The sequence below is a fragment of the Parus major genome, chromosome 2 (assembly GCF_001522545.3).
Source record: "Parus major isolate Abel chromosome 2, Parus_major1.1, whole genome shotgun sequence".
NCBI lineage: Eukaryota > Metazoa > Chordata > Aves > Passeriformes > Paridae > Parus > Parus major.
In genome coordinates, this window is record NC_031769.1 from 70,272,275 (window position 1) to 70,292,678 (window position 20,404).

General features: G+C 35.8%; 1 long non-coding RNA gene across 2 annotated transcripts; it reads right to left on the minus strand.

Moving 5' to 3' along the window:
- Positions 1 to 1,487: 1,487 nt before the first annotated feature.
- LOC107200931 lies at positions 1,488 to 20,396 on the minus strand. 2 transcript variants are annotated; one of them, XR_001519862.3, is made up of 6 exons: positions 20,264 to 20,396; positions 18,673 to 19,443; positions 17,675 to 17,814; positions 5,205 to 5,273; positions 3,825 to 3,930; positions 1,488 to 2,092 (listed from the first exon to the last, which is right to left on the minus strand). It is a non-coding gene; the product is annotated as an uncharacterized LOC107200931 (long non-coding RNA). The 2 variants fall into 2 exon arrangements; XR_001519861.3 differs by having other exon boundaries at positions 5,205 to 5,370.
- Between the last annotated feature and the right edge of the window lie 8 nt (positions 20,397 to 20,404).

Sequence of the window (20,404 nt, forward strand, 5' to 3'; positions counted from 1 at the left end):
GGTATCTATAGTGTGGATGGTCATAACACGGCCTGGAATCTCTTATCACAGCATCTTAAACCAGAAAAGAACAGGAAACCAGACAATGCTCAGTATTCATTGCCATTCCTGCCTGAAAGCAGATTATCTGCCTGAAATCTAAAGTAGGTGTAACCAAAAACACCTGGTAGAAGTTACCATGCATGACCTGTAATCAAGAATATGACTGTGATATTATGTTAAAATCTATTTATGTATACTAAACTATATATAGAAATGCTATTCTTATAAGTACACAAAGTAGCTCCAGGTAGATTAGTGCTGCATATTTTTTTGGAAATACAAAAATGTAATGGACATTTTAGATTAATTTGGTCCATTAAATGAGAAAGATGAGAAAGCTTAAACTTAAGCCCTGCTTTAACCTCATAATTAAAGAAAAAAAAAAGTCATATTAAGTGCAAAGTTTCATTTGTTGAGGTTATTATATGTTGGTGAAGAATAAGACAAGGAAAACCATAGGCTAGTTTTAAAGCTGTGTGATGTTTTTTCACATGTGAAATTGTTGTTTATTTGCATACATATTGTATACTGTAGAGCACATTTGCTTCCACCAAATCACAAATGTGTGTCTCAATATGCCAAAGTATGATGAGCCATGCTTTCAGAATAAAATGCATAATTACAGAACAGTTGCAACCTGTGGTACACAGATCAATGCGTTGCAGCTGAGCTATCTCCTGCACCTACCAGCAAATGTGTATCAGTCCCCTGGGTTCTGCCAGAGCATAGAAAAGAAAGCCAAAACCCTGTAGTCTATTAGGAATACAAATTCAATATATTTCTCCTAATTACTTTTTAATTTCCATCTCATTTATGTATAGTAGCTACAGAAGGAAAAAGAGTTCTATTCCTTATTCCTCCACTGTCTTGCGTATTTGACCTTAGTAATATTACAATTACTCTCTTGCTTAATTGATTCTTCTGCATCATATGCATAATTAAAACTACTTGTCTTTTAGGTGTTAAGTGGACCTAAGATTACCTTTTACACTGTGAGAGAAATGTTTTAAAGAAGAAGCTCAAATGAATATTATTTTTTTTAAAGTCAAATTGTTACTTTAGAGTCCTGAGCTCAAAATTAATTTACTAAATTATTTAGTTTTGTCCATGAGGTACATATTGCTTTAAAATGCTCAATTCTAATGCAATTTAACTTAAACCTTCTTTGTAATACTAGAAATTTCTTTTTGTTTTGTTCAGCTAATGAAAAAAAAAGGAACCCACAGGCTAGGAAAAATGTTGTTTTGTCTTTCTTTTTTAATACCGGTCTGTAGGATATTGTCCTGACTATTGAAAGAAAGGTCTCATTTGGAAGTTTAATATAAGGCAAGTAGGGTTGCAGAGTATAGATCAGAGTGTATAGAATCTTCCTGGAAATTAAGACAATGGAAATCAATGACCATTATAGGAATAATTTTTATAAAGAAATAATCCTTTTTTTTTTCCCATGGATTGGATCTTACTTTATTAAATGTACCTATTGACTTCTGTGCAATATACACTAAAGAAATAATGCCATGGGGATTTTATTGCGCTGTATTGTGCAGTCTCACTCCAAATGCAGAAAACCAAAGTATCCAAGACTGCCTGGGATTTTAGAAAAAGTAAGCAAGTACAATGGCCAGGGAGGCTGAATATAATATATAATGACTAGATACTAAATATAGAATATAAAAATTTTTTTATATTATGTATTCAGTAATGAATGGTAAGACAGATGAATGACTAGCCCAGTTATTGTTATTTCACTCAACACTTACATTAAGTTTTACTTTGAAATGCTGACCCTGCCATTTCTCTGGTGGATAAATTATATCTCATTGTCAGTTCTGTGCTTTAAGCAGTCTTCAAAGGAAAATACCATTATAGATGCACTGTATGTAAAACAAGACGTAAATCAAGTCTTCTGTCTTGATTCTTTTGTTTGTCCTCTTCGTGGTCCTCTGCAAACCAGCAGTATGTCTTGTCAAGATAAGTCACCTCTGTCACTCAGCTGTCATCTTTGTGATAGAAGTCAAAAATATCCAAAAGTGAATTGCAGAAGACTCTTCTGCAGACAGAATACAATATCAGTGATGTCTGTTCATGTGCTTACTTATCAGCTGAATTTACTAAATACAGAGTATGCTGTGTATCAAATATGAAGTAATCCAGGAAAATAGTGCATGCCAATTGGTCAAAAATGAGAATTAATGCAAACATTAATGAGTATTTCACAGACACATGATTCAACCTATGACTCCTATGAAACCTGATACTGTAAGAAAATTTATACAGAAAGAGTAGAATATACCTATGTTCAATAATTTGAAATATCCTGTGACAGGACATTGCTGAAAACTCTCCTATGAAGAATGGACATGGCTCATGAGATTTAAAGTTATTCTCTGAGTTGTACTGGAATGTCCATCTGGAATTGGTGGTAATGCCTTACACTTTGATTACTTTGCATGCACATCAAAGGAATGTGTTCTGCAACTGAGCCACAAATATCCATTTCAGCCTATTAGGACAACACATAAATTTAAAAAAAATTAGGATGATTTTTCAATACTTATCCTTGCCATTGAGAGAGGTACTTAACCTACTTATAATGTATGTCTGTTGTCAATGCAAATCAATACATTTCTGGGTACATTACTGGTTTTACTTGTCATAACTGTGTGTATTGTATTTTCTTTAAGATTCAGGGCATTGTAAAGACCAGAATCCCATGCAATAACCTTGCTGGATCTCCCAAATTGTTAAAGTAAAACAGATTTCTTCTAACTAATGATGCAGAGATTATAGTTACAGTTCAGTAGCTCTGATACTATCTAATAGAAGTGAATGGAAAATATCAGTTTAAAACAGGGTAGGTCTGTCACTATACCACAGGCAGAATACTTACAGGAAACAGTGAAGTGACATAAGAATTCTGAGGGCTTAATTTAAACATGAATTATTTAACATTACAAGCTTTAAACTTGCGTTGCTAGGGACTTTACGGTAAAACTCGTGCTCACTCTGATTTGAGCTGCTTGAGCACGCTGAAGTGATAAAGTTGATCTTGCTTACAAATTAAATTTTTAAAGCTGCTAGATTAGTATGAAAGGCTTGATCCATATAAAGTGCTGAAGCTTTCTAGATACATGTGGGATTAGGAGACAAGCCCCAAGTAAAACCTTTCTCAAAATGGCTCTTGTATAGACACTCGAAACCCAATTAGGGCGTGCTGCTTGAAGGTGTGAGTTCTATTGCCGGAATTACCTCTAAGTCTATCAGATAAGTTTCTTAACCTCTCTACATATAATTTCTGTATTCTATAGAAAAAGCATATCATCATCACCCATGCTGTTGAAAGGCTTTCAGATGAAAGACTTTATGTAGGCAAAAAGCAGTGGTAAGTCATGGCTATCAGTTTAAGAGTTTAATTAAAGCAAAATGGAATATCGCTCTGTGTTCCATTGTATTATTGTATGCTGCTAAAACTGTTACATGATCTCATGATAACTTGAGATGTCATGTGACACAGGTTGAAAACGTGAAAGAACTCATGTTATAGTGTGTACTTTGGAATTAATTTTTTCATCACCTTTATCTAACATAATCTCATAAAATACAATTTTCTGGGTATTTTTTCATTTAAAATACCCTATACATTCAAGAGTATGGTTAAGCTTGGATATAGAAAAATCCCTCTATTAGATTATTCTGGTTTTGGAAAGCAAGGGGAGTTCTGGCATGAGGGAGAGAAAAGGATATTAAAAAACCCCAAAACCCCAAATTACCATCATACTTACATGGTCCATGCTTCTGTGTTTGACTACTTGCTGAATGCATGTCCATGTTTGTGGTACATCCTGAAGATTATGAGACAAATTTTTGTAAGATTCTTACTCTGCTTATCTACAAAGAAGACAGAAACCCAAGATCAGTATTTTCCAATGTTTACAAACTGTTTGAAAATTCAACAGGGAGCTATGATGCAAGGGTTGGTTTATCTGTGTGGACATCTGAGCTGTGACACGTGGCTGCCTCTTATACCAGTGCTGACCTGCATAAACAGCACTGTGGTGTCTTTCCAGACAATGATGCTCCCAGAACATCACATACTTCCTGTCTGCATAACAACTAAGCCAGATCTTCTACCAAAAGATTAGGATGGACCCCAACACAGCGCGACAGATGCTTTTGGACAAGTCAAGGGCTGCTGTCTAGGCAAAGATTGATCCACAATTCCATTAGTAGTTTAACAGCCCTTGTTAAAAAATTGGATCAATAACTTATAATAGCCAAATATGACCATTTGACCCCCTCTTTTTTTCTGCACCAGGAAGGATACTCTCTTAGATACATGATGCTGATACACGGTAGAGACATGAATTGTCATACATGTTCATCCTTTTTTCTCACATTATCTGCCCACTTCTATATGTCTTCTAAAAATCCACACTATCCCACAGTTAAGAGCTGTGGATTCTTTCCCTTAATAGCCATGGGGCTGTCTTACTTTAGGGAGAGGCTGTTTTAGCTTGTATCAAACAGTAGTGACTTTTTCATACTCTTAGTGTAATAGTGACCAGGAGAATGACCTGACTGTGTCAGTCACAGTGACATGGTTTTAGTGGTAAACTCAGAGATGTCTTTTGCATAGGAACACAAGTGTGGGTCCAAAAACTGCAGCTTCCACACTGGGGGATCTGTCAAATCCCTGCGCCAGCTCCATGAAACTTCTCCTCATTCACCTTGTGTCAAAAAATACGAGCTATGAATAAAGTACCAAAATAGGTGAGGGTGCTGAAGGGCTGAATTATGATACTGGCAAGGCTGCCAGGGGTTGCTTTGGCAGAACAAGGTGGGATCCTGGTCATTGGTAACATTATCTTGGCTGAAGTGCAGTGAGAATGCTACAGATCCAGCCATTGAAATACAGGATCGTGCATGGCAATATATGGGTCAGGCAGCCTAGGACTGCTGTCATGAAGACTACTCTCAAAAGCAGCCTGTAGCTATTACATCTCTATGATAGCCAGAGCCACAGAAAGATCCTTGGCAAAATATAAATCTAAAATGATTAATTTGTTCCTCTCTTTTTGTACCAAAGGCAAGTTGCATCACACTGTCAAACTGTTTTGGCAAGTGCTGCATAAAAGCTGGTGAAGGGTAGCTTTTATGCTTACCTTAATTTTTCTCCTTGTTGTATCCATTTTTAGCAGGTCCTACTGGGATGTCAGAAATGGAACTTAGGCCTGGAGGTAGTAGAAACATCAGCAGAAGATAATGAGAAAGGCTTCACCTTTACTGGTACTTTCTGTGTACAATGTACAACAGCTGCTCTTGTAACAGCTGGAAGGAAATAATTAGCATAACAAAAAGGCATGTTATAGTGTGGCAGCAAAAAAAATTCAGCAAATGAGACCTTGGCCTTCAAATAACAAGAGAACTAAATATATTTGAATGGGTTCTTTCTAGTTGAAAACTAATCAGCTAAAAACAGTGAGATAAATGTCATTTCAGGTAAGCCCCTGGGTCCTCCCTCTTACATGCTAGTCACCACCTCACTAATTCTTTGGCCAGCATAGGCTAGGAATAACAGAAGGAACAGAGCAAAACACAGGACACAAAAGAGATGCAATTCATTATTTCTGTTACTTAGCTGACAATATTCTGTGGTTTCTGATCATTTTGAGGGATAGGTGAGGGAAGCAGCAAAAATAATTTATTAATTTAAAGATTTATTAAATTCAGTAACTAAAAAAACTCCTACCTATCCTTCAATTTATTGGACCTTGTATTAGCTCTTTTATTTTGTCTTTCCCATTTGCACACATCACCAACATAGGATTCTTCTGTTTACTTACTTATAAAAGCTATGAAAAACTAAGACTTGTTCCTTTTAGCTATTTCTTCTCCGTAAATCTGAATCCCTCAAAGTAATCTAAAACCCATAATCTTACCAACAGAATGGTATAAACACATTTTCATTTGAAAAGCACCATGTTTGAAATTCTCTTTGCATTAACAGAATCACAGAAATATTTAGGATGGAAGAAGTTATTGAGTCTAACCATAAACTAAAAACTGCCAAGTCCATGACTAAACATGTCCCTAAGTTCCACATCTACAGTCCCCATCTACAGTGTCTTTTTAATGCCTCCAGAGATGGTGACTCAAGCAATTCCCTGCTCCTGTGCTTGACAATGCTTTGGGTGAAGAAATTTTTTCTAGTATCCAAAATAAAGCTTTCCTGGTGCAACTTGAAGCCATTTCTTCTTGTCATGCAGCTTGTTACTTGGGAGAAGAGACTGAAAGACAATGCACTACAACCTTCCTTTGGGTAGTTGTACAGAGGACTTTGTAAAATTACTCAAAGAAACTACCTCCAGGATTAACATTTATTTACTCATTAAACCACATTTTTAATTTAAATTATTAATGATAGATTTAGTTCTATTAGACCATGAAAAGACATCCAGAAATAAGACAACAAATAGAGGCAGTAAAGAGGATCTTTTCTAACAGCCACTGCACTTCCCCCGTCTTCTGATTTTAAATAACTCCATGTTCAACTAATATTAATAAAAGACATCTTTAAAAGCCTAAGCTTAAAATTTCCATATGCAAAACTGCCCACTCTCATTAGATGACTGAAAAGATGTTAAAGAGCATTAAGTAGTAAAGGAGGTCAGGTAATTTGGGATGTTCATTTCAATGCAGTACACTGTCCTATGTTGTTAAAGGCTTTTGGAGATGCACCTAAATAGTACCAAGTGAACTACTTTTTAATTTTTTTTTTTCTTAAAGGTAGAATGGTTGTGCCATCCAGACTAGAGTCCAGGATGTTTGAACAGTATAAAAAGGAGATGGCAAAACATGGATGTCACAAGTTGGCCTCACAGCAATGATGAGTAAGAAGGTCCCTTGAGATCTGTCAGCACAGGGGATGGTTGCAGGATACAGCACCTCTTCATTACTGTGGCATGGGCTCCATGGACCATCCAGCTCAGCACATGGGGCAGGCCAGAAGGGCTGTGGCCATGCTGGACTTTCTCCATCTGCCACCCAGTACCTACTCATCAACACCCCCAGATGAGTGGGCAGTTGTAGTTGGACTAACACCACTGGAATAATTCTTACATCTGCTTTCTGGCTGCCACATCCTCCTCACACATTCTTTAATGCCTTCCTGTGGAACAATAACCACGTCCAGAACAACTAATTCAACTTGCTGCCCACTGTCTGTACAATCCCTGTATGGTTTCTTTCCTCAGGGCAAACAGGGTCCTACAAACAGCCACAGTCACTGAAAAGAGTGACACTAATGATCTCAGGAGCCTTTGCCAGGGACAAATCATAACAATTGGTTGCTGTCAAATCTTCTCTTCTCCCTGCTTTAACCAAACTTTAGAGAAATGTCAAATGTTTTTCCCTCGGGCTAATGCCAAAGCAAGAGCAACAGGTAGGTAGTCTTGCCTATACATTTTTCCTCAATGTCAATAATTAAATTTAAAAAGTAGAATTCTACAACTTTTTCTTCTCTGAAATTAGCAATGACCATAAAAAGAGGCTACATTTATTATCATCATGAAGTTCTTGGCCATGAGATATATTTCATTTGGAAAAAAAAATCCCTACAAAAATCCCTAACCCCCATCAAAACTAAAAAGAAAAACACTTCTGAAAAAAAGATCACAAATCAAAGCATAACATGAAACAAGCAGATAGATAATCACAAAAAATAAAGAAAAAAGAAGAGGAAAACTGGCATGCAGACAGGCAGATATTCCATGCAAAAGAAGCGCTAGTTAATGTCTTTTAGCAAATCTGATTCTATTTCCATTCCCAAAATATCTCTGCTCCAGAGAATATGGAAGAGAGAGCAGTCAAAAAAAGGTTTGGACTTTCACAGTATTTGTTCTTATGAGGGAAAGAAAAAAAAAAAAAGAAAAGGTTAAATTTATTCTCTTTGGAAAAGGGAAGACTTTGAGGTGACCTACTTAGCTTCAGTGGTCTTTGTTACTTGGCAACATATGAAATAAGATGGCAATCAGAATAAATGTGTTTAAGAGCCAGGAAAGACATTTTTATAGACAAAGGAGTTAAATGATATAGTTACAAAGCAGAGAGGTGAGGTTAAAATAAATCTAAAGGATGCAATCTTACCGAGGCACGTGGCCTTTTCCTGACCAACAATCTTTTATGTCCTTATGATAGGTTTATTAATCGAAATAAAATACAAAGTTTTACGTGTGCTGGCTCCAGAGCAGTAAGTGAAATAGTAGGTATAAGAAAGAAAAATATGAATTTTATGAAGCATTTTTCTCATTAATGCCTACATTTTGTTTTCAGAAGTAACCAGATACTGTCCACTGATAAGAGGTGGTGAGGGAGGCATCTGTTAGGGCTGACAAGTACATGACTCTTTGAAACACTGACTTTTTCCCATCCCAGTCCCCTTTTGTCCCCAAATGTCAGTATTCTAATCAAAATACTGTTCTTCAGTAACTGCTACTGTCATCTAGACACAGAATCCTTCTTTGGACCTTTAAAATAACTCAAAAATGTGTTAAAAAGCTTTTTCATCCTGGGAGAAAAAACGAAGAAAATTAAAGGAATTAAAAAGCAACAAAGCCTTTTAAGGTGGAAGACTAGAAGTGGCTGCTCTAATCCTGCTTGACATCTACCTTGTATATTTTTGTGTGTTTTACAGTATTTAATTCTATTAATTGCCATCTTTGATTACTCTGCAAAGCATCGCTTCAGAAGACCAGCCCAAGATCAACCTTAGCACATTGCATGAAAACAGTTATTTTACAACATTTGCAGTGGGAGGGTTGAGGTTAGAAGAAAGGAGTTATTTCTGGAGGCAGAATCTGGTAGTGACTGTGGACAATTCCATAAAAATGGATTCCTGCATACAGGAACCAGGAGGATGCTGCCCTTGGCAAGGTCAGGAGGGCATTTGGACGCTTTCTTGGGGAATTTAGGGCAGAGTGCAACATAAGAAAGCAGATGGTGCAACCCAGAAAGTCATGGTAGTTGCCTGAAATTTAGGCACCTCTGACAAACGTTTGGCTGCTGGCCAAACCTCATTTCTTCATACCTGCTCCAAAAATAATTACCCTGTGCTTCCATTGGCACAGTTCTTGTGAAAGGCAGGAAGGGGCAGGGCAAGATCCACATAGATGAGATAGGTTCTTCATGAGTCTGGAAAGACCAGACTCAGACAGGAGAACAAGAAACCTTGTGACTAAGCTGTGCTCTGTACTGTCACAAAGGTGTATATCTATCTATCTATCTATCTATCTATCTATCTATCTATCTATCTATCTATCTATCTATCTATCTATCTATATCTGCATGTATATGCAGTATATTTTGCATTTCTCAGAACTAGTGAAAATTATTTCTTTTTACCTGCAAGGAAACTTCAACCAGTCATAATCTTAAGCAACACTAATTAGATTTCAGCAAAAGTTATTCTTATATTTTAACATCCTAATAGAAGAAGATATAGTTGAAACTACTGTTCATTGAAAGCACTCTGGTTTTTAGATGAAAGTTGATCAAATTAAGCAAATTAAAAGCCATCACAACATTAAAATGTAGCAGAAAATTACATTAAAAATTGCAGTTATATGATTTGTTAAGTTCTAACTCATTTACAAGTATCTGTTGAGGTGAGCAGTTACCTTGGAAAAATATTACTAGAGAATTTGAAACAACATGGAGAGATGTTACACCATTGCTATAAAAATGCAAACAGAAAAATTAAATAATCAAATTTTATCAGCAAATACCTGCAAATCATACCAGATTTGCCTTAGATTTTTGTGACTGTTTAAAGTAGATTCTCATAGGAGGAAATGTAGTGAGGAGTTTGCAATACTCTGTTGTCCTATTTCAAGAGAACAGAGAGCCAGGAAATAAATCCCAGTCCAAAAGACAAGAGAAATAATGAAGCTCAGTGCTTTTTCAAACAAACAAGCAAGGAAGCAAACAGGCTTAACACAACTTGGAGATAAATGCTAATCTCAATTGTTTTAGCTTTGATTATCCAATAGTCAGCTTGTTGAAAATTGAACATATTGGTCCGTTCCAATTTCAAAACTCAAAGAGAAACACATTTTGCTTACCATGAACTTTAATTGCCTGAATTTTTCAAAGGACCCTTGAGTCAGCTAGATAATAGGGGTTTAGCTCTATTCAGCAAACATAAGTTGAAAATACACATCCATAGAGCAGTATAATGCAGTTGTTGCTGGCTTGGACAACAGCAATGCTCTCTAAATATATAAGTTTTTATTTCATGAGGGACTTGAATTCAATCTCTTCATTGAAATAGGAGAGATTAGATACTCAGATGAAGAAAATCATCATAGTTCTGTGGCTTTAAATGAATGCAGTGTACATTAGTTAAGAATCTCTATTCCTTATAACAATAATCTGTGCTTCAAGGAAATCTTTCTCCATCAAAGTCCATCTTACTGGTTGATTACCTTTTGCAATATAGTAACTATGTACACTTACAATCAATTGCTTTAAGTGTAAATTTTAGGTTGAATGTGGTTTTTTTTCTCTGTAATTCATTTTTAGCACACCGTATGTGATTAATATATTGACTTTAATCCATTGAAGGAGAGATTTGTTTGAACCCATCATGATGATATTTATGACAATAATGTAAAAAGGACAAAATGCTGAGATGGCTCTTAGGTCCCCTGAAGGGTGATTTTGTAGATTATTAGCAGAAAACTATTAATACATCTATGAATTGATACAGCTATGCTGAAAATCTGTCAGATTTGACTCATGTTGTGTACCTACTAACATATTAAATTTAAATATCAAGAGGGACTTTTATGTTTGCATGATGTATCTTCATCTTAAAACACTAGAAATGTGTCTTCTAGCTTACAGGACTCATGTTAGAAGTGAGCACAGTTTATGTCCCTGCTCTCATATTACTTTATGTCAGGAAAAAGCTTAATTCTAGTAGTAAATTTACATTCCTAATAAACATCACTTCTCTGTAAGAAGTAGTGGGGAAAGTAAAGGGAAGAAAAAGGTTGGCTTTATACTGTACTGTTGTCAACCAAACCTTTACAGGTGCATGGGCTTCTTTTTCTGGATAAAGGGATATATATTGGTGGTAGCTACAGGGAACTGTGGGTCATACTCCTTAAAGACATGAAATTGAAGATTTATCAAATGTATATAGAATATTTCTATATCTGATGGTTGAAATAACAAAAAAAAAAAAAGAAAAGAAAAGGAAAAGCCTTTAAAAAAAAAGAGTGGAAATAAACCTAATACCCTCACAGATTTATATTTACAGGAGACATAAGTTATTCATGTAATTCAAGTTTTTCCACTGCTATTTTATTTCTAATATAAAAAGAAAGAGTTATTCAATAGAATTTATCTTGAGAAAATACTAAACCCTGCTGGACAGAAAAACTTAAGTCTCAAGAACAATCATAACTGTGAATATTAAAACCTTCTACAAATTCAAGCAGGAAAACAGAATCCTGTGTTTTTTAATAGGAAATGACAAGTGAATTGTCATCTGAAAGGATTAAGTTAAATCTTTAATCTTCCCATTTCTCTATATGGAAAACACCACCCAAACAATTTATTTCAAAAAATGATGAAACACTGTTGCAATGTTTTTCACATAGGCTACCTTTTTTTTCATCAAAAGGTTGTTTTGATGGTTCCATCATCTTTATTCCACATGCATTACTTCTTTAAATCTCTTGCAACATGGTGAAGGAATGGATAAGGTTAACTTTTTAAAAAGCCTTGCTGTTTTACTACATTCTCAGTTCTTGTTATGCTGTCACAGTACCAAGAGTAAATAAATCAAAAATCACCAAAGCCCTGAACCTCTGTCTTTCAGAAGGAACTTGGAGCTGTATCCACTACTAATATGATTCTAATTCTGCTGCAGATAATGTCTGGTAGGTGTGTGCTGGTGGAGTAAAAACATTTGGACAAGAAGCTACACTTCAAAATTATATGATTTTCAGAGCCATTTTTCTGTACAATGTTCAGGTCTCTAGTGTTAAAAGATAAATAAAAGTCTGATGCAAGTAAACAGAAAACAGTTCCTCCTAACAGAAATTGTTTCTGTGACCACTCATTGCTCCTCATTTGTTCTTGAGTTCAAAAAGTAGGAGCCAGGACCAGAAAACAGGGAGTCACAGAAAAATGTTCTTTGTAGAATCATCCCCAGCACACAAAGTACCTCCCAGCAATTACTTCACATTCACTTTGTGTGCTAGAAAAATTTCATAGAGGAAAAGTTTTCACCATCAGCCAAGATATACATAGAACACATGATGGGATGGAAATTTGTGAAATGAGTATCTCACGTTTGTTCCTACATGTCCTAAACAATTTTGAGTAGTTTCTGTCTAGTCTTAAAAATGTCCACTAATGAAAATGTCCAAATACTGATGCATTTCAGTGCTCCAAGGCTCTTCCCAATTTTTGGTGACATGGCAGGAGAGATATTTCTTCCATCTTTGTACCATTCCTTGAACATTGAGGATTACTGTGTTGACCTCTTATTTGCCCATTTCCTCAAGTGCTCACTGCTTTGTTTTTTCTAGGTTTGTGACATGTCTACATTTTTCCATTCAGTTCTTCCACATCTGCATTGTCCTGATTCAGAGCAACAGCCATAAAATAATTATTAATAGACAGTGCACATATCAATTAATGCAAAGATATTGCAAATAAATTCAAGAACTCTGCTTTGTCATAGTTTGCTCAAATGCTCATTACAAATTATCAGTACTTTCAGCTGCTTGAGATTCAGTAGTTTGTGTGAGTTATTATAGCTAGATCATTAGACCAGGGCACCTGTTTTGCTCTCTCTACCAGCAGTCTTTCAGTAGATACATTATTTCAGAGCTTCACTTTCACAAATGTGTGTGTGTGTGTGTGTGTATATATATATATATATATACACACACACATATATATATGCATTTCCTACTCTCTATTTAAAATTGGATTAAGATCTGTAGCTGAAAATTGATATTTTCCTCACCAAAAGATGAGGATGTTTTATGTGCATTCTTGTTTTTAGAAAGAAGCTATGTGATTACTTGCTTTGCTGCCACTGTGATTGTATTATCCTTGGAAGCTTTGCTGGACTTCACACTTGAGTTTCCAGAGCCAAGTGTTCCAGGAATTTGTATCTACAAAACTTGTGGGGCACAGTGAGTCCTCCTCTTAGCCTGCAGAGTCATTTGGTTTCAGGTGGAGTATTCATGGGAATATGCTAGATGAATAGCCAAGTATTATGAAATGATAACCCATGGAAAATATATTTATGACATTTGGACAACTGAAGCTGTTCAGATTAGTGCTGACTTAGATAAACATACAATTCAAATTGATAAAATTTTCAGCAGTCGTTCTTTTCCCTCTGTCCCCCCATTAGTAATTTATTCAGCAGAAGACCTCAACAGGTCACAGTCAGACAGGACTTGACAGGGATGAATGGAAGAAAAAGGGGAGGTAGCTTTTTCAACAGAACAATTTCATGTACTCCAGGCATTAAATTAATCTCATGTAATGGTAATAAATGAAAGATGAAACATTGTTTCTGTTCACATGTAGAGAATAAGGACAAATTGCAAATCTTCAGGTGCTTACCTAACTGAGCAGTTCCTGATGCTGTCACTGCAAGTGAATCCTTCATTGCCTTTACCCTCAAGGACATTTGAACGCTTCAGCGATTCCTTTATCCCTTAAATCTGTGAGAATTCTTGCCTAATTTCTAGACAACACTGGTTCTTATTAGTACAGCTAAAGCTTCAGGTAGACACCTGACTTAAAAAACAGCTGAAGCCCTCAAATGTTCTGGAGTACTTAAATACTACATGTGTTAGTGTTAGGAGCATCTGTTGTTAACACTTTTAGAAAATCTACAACTGATGAGGATTTATGATGTTCTGCATACCCTATAACACTGATAAATGTGACATTCACATCCCAAGTCATATGAATTATTCTTGAACAAACTTTACTATTTTTACTTAAAATATGAAGTGTCTATTTGCAGAGTTAAGATTGAGGGGAGAAGATGAAAAAAAGAATCCTAAAACTCTTGTAATCTACACTTGCTGTGTAAGGGGAAAAATATTAAATTAAATTCTAAGACTTTGAAAACTGTAGTCCAAGTAATATGTCAATGTTACATGAAGACTTCAGAATACTATCTATAAAACTATAAAAAGGAAGGGAAATGAAGCAATCGCCAAGTCCTGAAGAGAGCATTTTTAAGTAAACCAACATCTATTATTACTGTTATTGTTATTATTATTATTATTAATAATAATTTTTGTTGTTGTTTTACTTTAATTTTTATTTCTCTTCCTATTTCTACTATGCCACTGTAAATACAGAGTAATCTGGTAGGGGAAAACAAAAAAAAAAAGAAATCTAATTTTACATTGGATATGTTTCTTCTGCAGTAAGCATCATTACAGTTAATTGCAAGCACTAAATGGAACACAAGACTGAGTCTGTTTTGCAATTTTGACTACTGCATTAGCATTTATATTTGATTCAATGTAAATGATTTTTCATTTTGAATATATGCTCCTCACCTTTTTATCCACATACTTATTGCCAATGAATCAAGATGTGAACTAAGTGCCAATGGTAATAGCTCAAGAGGTTATAGCCTGTTGTCATCTCTGATCAGAAGTCTGGGTAGCTTCTTCACATAATGAGATTTTGTTTCATTCAAGTTCAGAAAATCCTGGCCTACCTGGTTAACTTTTCACTGGGAAAATTCAAATTTAAATCTGTACTTTAAAGAAAGCAAGCTTAGCACAGAAATCTCACTCCACCAGGAACACAAAATCCCTGGTGATCACCTGAGCTACTGAGTCTTCTACTTCATCTTTCTGTGAGAGCTATTTCACTGTTTAAAAGCAATCAATCTTTGGAGCAGAGACAGAAGTAATTAGTGGCTCTTATGAACAGAATTTTGTCTTACTCATGTCCAGCCACATCCCTTCTTTGCTTCAGAGCTTTAACCTCTCTGCTGTTATATATGAGCCGTCTCCATGGACATATATACGGAGAAAATTAAATCTCAGGACTCTTGAATAGCCAAGATAGCTACGGCACCTCACAGCAGCTGTACTAAGGAGAGGCTGTCAGTCTTCCAGTGTGTATTTATAATGCTGACAGTGGTGGTGGGTACAATCTTTCTCATGTCAAGACAGCATAAATGACCCATGGAAGAAATATATACTTTCATAGACATTGTCAGATGGATTTACCCAAAATACAGAATCTGAGTTTCTCTGATATTTTCCATATGCAGAATCTGACTTTAGATCCTTATTTTGCTCAGTGGTTTACAAACACTGCTGATTTTGAGTTTCTGGATTTGGTTCTGAATAAATGTTTTTAACTGTAAAGCCATCATTTCTCCCTTCAGCACATGTAATTTCTTAGCTAAGCCTGCAGCTTTAAGTTAAATGTAACAATGCCTTACATGTAGAAGTTATCTTTGATTTTAAAGAATACTAGATGAGGAGGGAAAACAAGTTCCCATTTCTCTCAGGTGCTGCTAAGTCTAGATATCCTTGGTAATAGCTATGTCTAATTACGTGTTACTGCCTAATCCAACAAGCTGCCCTCATAAGGGCTTCTGGCAGTAGCTCTGTTATTAATTTATATGTTAATTTTCCAGTGATGTCGAAAATTGTAGCCAAAATTTCTTACAATACATTTCCTTGAGCAATCTTCTAATTTTAGATACCATGACTTCATTAAACTTGCAGTTCACTGTAATCCTGTGTAAAGCTTGATCCAAACCCATGAAAGTTATGCATACCTTAATTTTAGCATATACAAGCACACACACACACACACACCTTCATACAAGAATTTTGGTGTCTGTACTAAGAGAGAAATATGACAGGAAGCTTTTGCAAGTGTTAGTACTTTACCTGCCACTGACATTTGTCCCAAATTTGAGATTCCTAACCCTTTTTTCACTGATTTCTGATGTCTCAAAGTCATTTCGAAAAATATTTAATGAGAACTAAATAGAAAAAAAATAAATTTCTTAAAGTCCAGTACTGCCAAGCTTACTATTCAATTCCATATTGAAGTTTATATTTTGAAGTTTTATCTGTAATTCAACTTAGCATTTGAACTTTGAACCTCTTTTCTTAATTAAAACCTAAGTGTTCATATGAGAGTTTAGAAAGAAAACAATAGGCAGGCAAAAAGTATTAACACATTAATTATGGAGATGCTGTCAAATATAATTGTTGGGGCTGAGTAGACAATTACAGTGTGAATTTAGACAGACTTAAGATTACTTTCTACTTCTTATGGGATACTAAGCACTGATTAATTCTGTGGTGTCAGGTATTTACTACAGGAAGTTCTTTGATATTATAGGGCCAAGCACCAATAGATCTTTCTCCTTCCACACTAAATCTAGATGTGCTTAGTGCAGCATTTTCATGATTCCACTTAAAATGTCATTTCTCTTTGTCAGCTGTCAGCATTTTATTATGAAAGCTTATAATTATGAATAATTTTTAAATCCATTTAAATGTAGGGTTAAAATATAGCGTATGGAATTTAATGAGTTACGTTTTATTGTGAAATTTCAAAACATTTCTCTAGCCATGGCATTTAAAAGCCCATATAGTGATATCAGTGGGCACAAAAATACCTCAGAACGTCAACTACAAGCATCTATATCTGAACACATGCATAATAGTGCCATAATATTTTTTTCCTGTGAAATTATACAGACTTTTCAGTACTTTTATGCAATACAAATATGATTTCAACGTGGCATCAGAAAATATGTTTTTGAAATCTGACTTTTAAGTGGAAGCTCGGGCTTTTGAGTCCAGAATTTTTTTCTTCAACCAATACAGAAGTCAACTACAAACACTTTGGAGAAATGCGATGGTCAACCCGAGCCTTCAAAATTTCTGGGAAAAAAAATATGAAAAGAAATAATTCTCATATTCAGATTCTACTTTATGGAAGGTTGACAGTCTAGGGAGATTAAAAAATATTTGTGCTTCATTCCCTCTGGAAGAAATTGCCTTTGACCTAAAAGATGCCCTTGTGCTATATCCTGACCACAGCAAGGCCTGCCCCACATACACCCAGAGCTCTTCTGTTCTGTCTCCTATTCCAGTTTTCAGCACACCTCTCTACAGGAAGAAATATAAGAGATTAAAGCTTTCATCCTAAATTCTGAGGAGGTCTCTTTTATATTTGAAAAATTGTGACTCTTTGGAATTTAATATGTTGAGTCTGTCTCCATCATTTATCTGCCTGTCATAGTTGAGGCTTGGATATTTTTTTTTAATTTTTTTTTTAAGTGCCCTTTCTTTACCTATATTTGATTGTAAGAAAGTATTTAGTAATAAAGTGCATAGACAACCATGAATCAGTGTCTCTGGGCAAAAGCTCATTATATTAAATATTAGAAACTGTGCAGAAAAGACAGTTAATAAACAGTATCTTGCATAAGATCATAACAAATCAGATGCCTGAAAGAACAATACAATACCAAAATTTGTCACAGAAAAAGAGCCATTTATCTGTAAATGAAGTAGTATATTTTTTCATGTGGTACCTTCTTCTGTCACTTGGTGCAGCCTGAGTGCTGCACACTCCGTATTGACATCAGGGTTCCACGTGGAAATAGTATCTGCTGTCAAAGCAGTAGTTATAGAACTCCCTTCCCATCTCCACAGAGCCTCCTGCTATAGGTTTCTGGTGGTACACGAGACAAGGACAGGAAAGAGTAAAAAAAGAAAGATTGAAATAAAAGAGGTGGTGGGAAATGGCTTAACATAAAACCAAAACCTTAAAATTTCCCTCTACAGTGGCTCAAAACAGTGTTTGAAGGTCAAATCAAGACTAGAATATCGGAAATATCAGTTCAACCCGGGCTGAGCAATGGTTAACAGACACCACTTTAGACACAGCTGCATTCATTTTATGTTTTGTACCCAACTCTTGTCTGCTGGCTCACCAGGAGAGAAGACCTATACTCACATAAAAGAATAAATATGAAATATGCTGAATATCATGGCTTTCAAAATGACCATCATCATCATATTTTCTAGTAAGAAGTGAGTAGTGAATGAGCTGTGAAACAGTTTAGCCTGCTGCTTGTTTCCTACAAAGTGTTCGCCAGTTTCTGTCTCTGCACTGCTGCGACAGTTGTTGGGCTGGCTGGCAGCAAGGAAGCTGACAAAGTGATGGGAATCCTCTCTGCTGTTTACCCTGTGGATGTCCACAGAGCAAAAGAAAAATGAGGGCTTTGACCTTACTGTGTTGCTTGCTGTTCTGAGCAGGTTGTAATTAAAGGCCACCTATCATTTTTCTATACTCAAAAATACAGAGCACAAGTGCAAATGCTGTTCATGAGAGCTTAGAATCAGACATCTTTTCTCAGCTAATACAGTGATAGAGGGAAGACTAAGACATTCTTATTTTCATGCTAGTGCTACATAGCATGGTCTTTATGAATTTTTGATTGTGTTTTGATTGGTATGGAGGCATCCATACCAGGGAAATTAAAGTAATTCAAAAGTTAATTTGCAATAAGAAGGAGAGGAAGCTTACCTTTCAGACAATGGCCACAAAAAATGGCTTCTGATCCAGAATATGGTGACTTGTGTTGGACCAACTTCTCACCCTAGCTCCTTATTACAGGGATAGAGGAGTCTTTTGTAGGTGTGGGTGTCTAGGATGTTACCACTTAATAGATGAAGTCAAGCTTGGGGTTCTGTACTACTAATGTATTAATAAGGACTGGGGTGTGAAGTATCTGGATTGAGCAGGGTCAGAACTAGATAATCTTTAAGGTCCCTTTCAACCCAAATCCCGATATGATTATCATTCTCTGATTCTATGTCCTGGTGCACTAGTATATCCAAACTAAAATATGTTCAGCTTTTACTAAAGCATTTAAGATACTTTTTCTGTTCAAAGAAAGGAAAATAGATTAACATACCAAAATAAAGGACAAACAGATTCAACAGCAATTTTTTTTGCTTGAAAGTGGTATTCAGGCATTCAGACTCATGATAGAGCATTTTCTTTTTCAATTGGCCTTTAAGATACGAATGAAGATAATCTATGTCTGGCTAGAGACACATATTCTAGGGCTTCTACTAAATCAATTTTCCTAATGCATTTGAGGGTATTTGTTAGTTGTCTTTTCCTTTTTATTGGGGAAATATATATTAAAAATCTATTTTTAAAAAAATAAAGTAACAAAATCTCCAAATTGCAGGAAATGACAAAGACTAAGTGATCCATTCAATTTTGACATTTTCTGTACTCTGCATGGCAATCTCCAATTACTTGTTATTTCCATTGGACATAATGCCTCTGTAAGGAAAATGAACAAATGGAGATTAATTGATAAAATGCATAATTACAGAATTCTGAATTTAAGACAAATTTTGAAAAACAAGGTTTATGTATCATTATCAATATAAGAAAACAACAGAATTCAAAACAAGGCAGTTCCAGAAATCTCCCTTGTGGAGACCACACGTGTAACACACTTGGTCTTTACATGTGATCCTTTCCCAAATGAGAGCATGTTCTGCAGCTGTTGAGAAGAGAATTGTTGTTTACATAGACGGGATGATACTTTTATAAGAATAGATCAGTAACAGAGTAAAAATACAGACAAAATCCAGCTGTATTGGAGTTCTGGGTACAGTAGAAAGGCTGGGGGGAAGGGAGGGAAGGCAGGAAGGCTGGAAGGAAGGAAAGGCAGGCAGGAAAGGCAGGCAGGCAGGCAGGAAGGCAGGAAGGAGGGAAGGAAGGAAGGAAGGAAGGAAGGAAGGCCATTAAAAGCAGAATTCATCTTTCTGAGATGCAATGTATAGAAATATTTGCCTATTTTCTACACTGCAAAAAATGAAAAGTCCAATATTCTTCCCTTTATGAATAAATTTGTGTGAGTAATAAATGTCCAACTAATTTATCTTCTTCAAAATGTTCTACAAAATACAAGTCTGTAAAACTCAAACCAGCTTAATCAATAGAAGTGTATTTGTTGCACTTTGGTGCATGAAAAAAAAAAATAGCTAACTGCAAAACTGCAATATCCTGTTGTAGTTGATAGCTTGAAATGTATTTTTTCCCCATCTTTTAGTTGTGATTTCCCCCCCAGCTTCTCTTCCTCCTAATTGTTTACCTGGTGTCAAGTTACCATGGTTACTGAAGTTTCTCTCCTCAGCCCCACGGCGAGAGGCCGGATAGAGTAAAGAGAGGACCCTGCTGGCATTTCCAGCTGCTTGAAGTTTCTTTAGCCCAGGAAAGCACGGAGTTGGGAGAA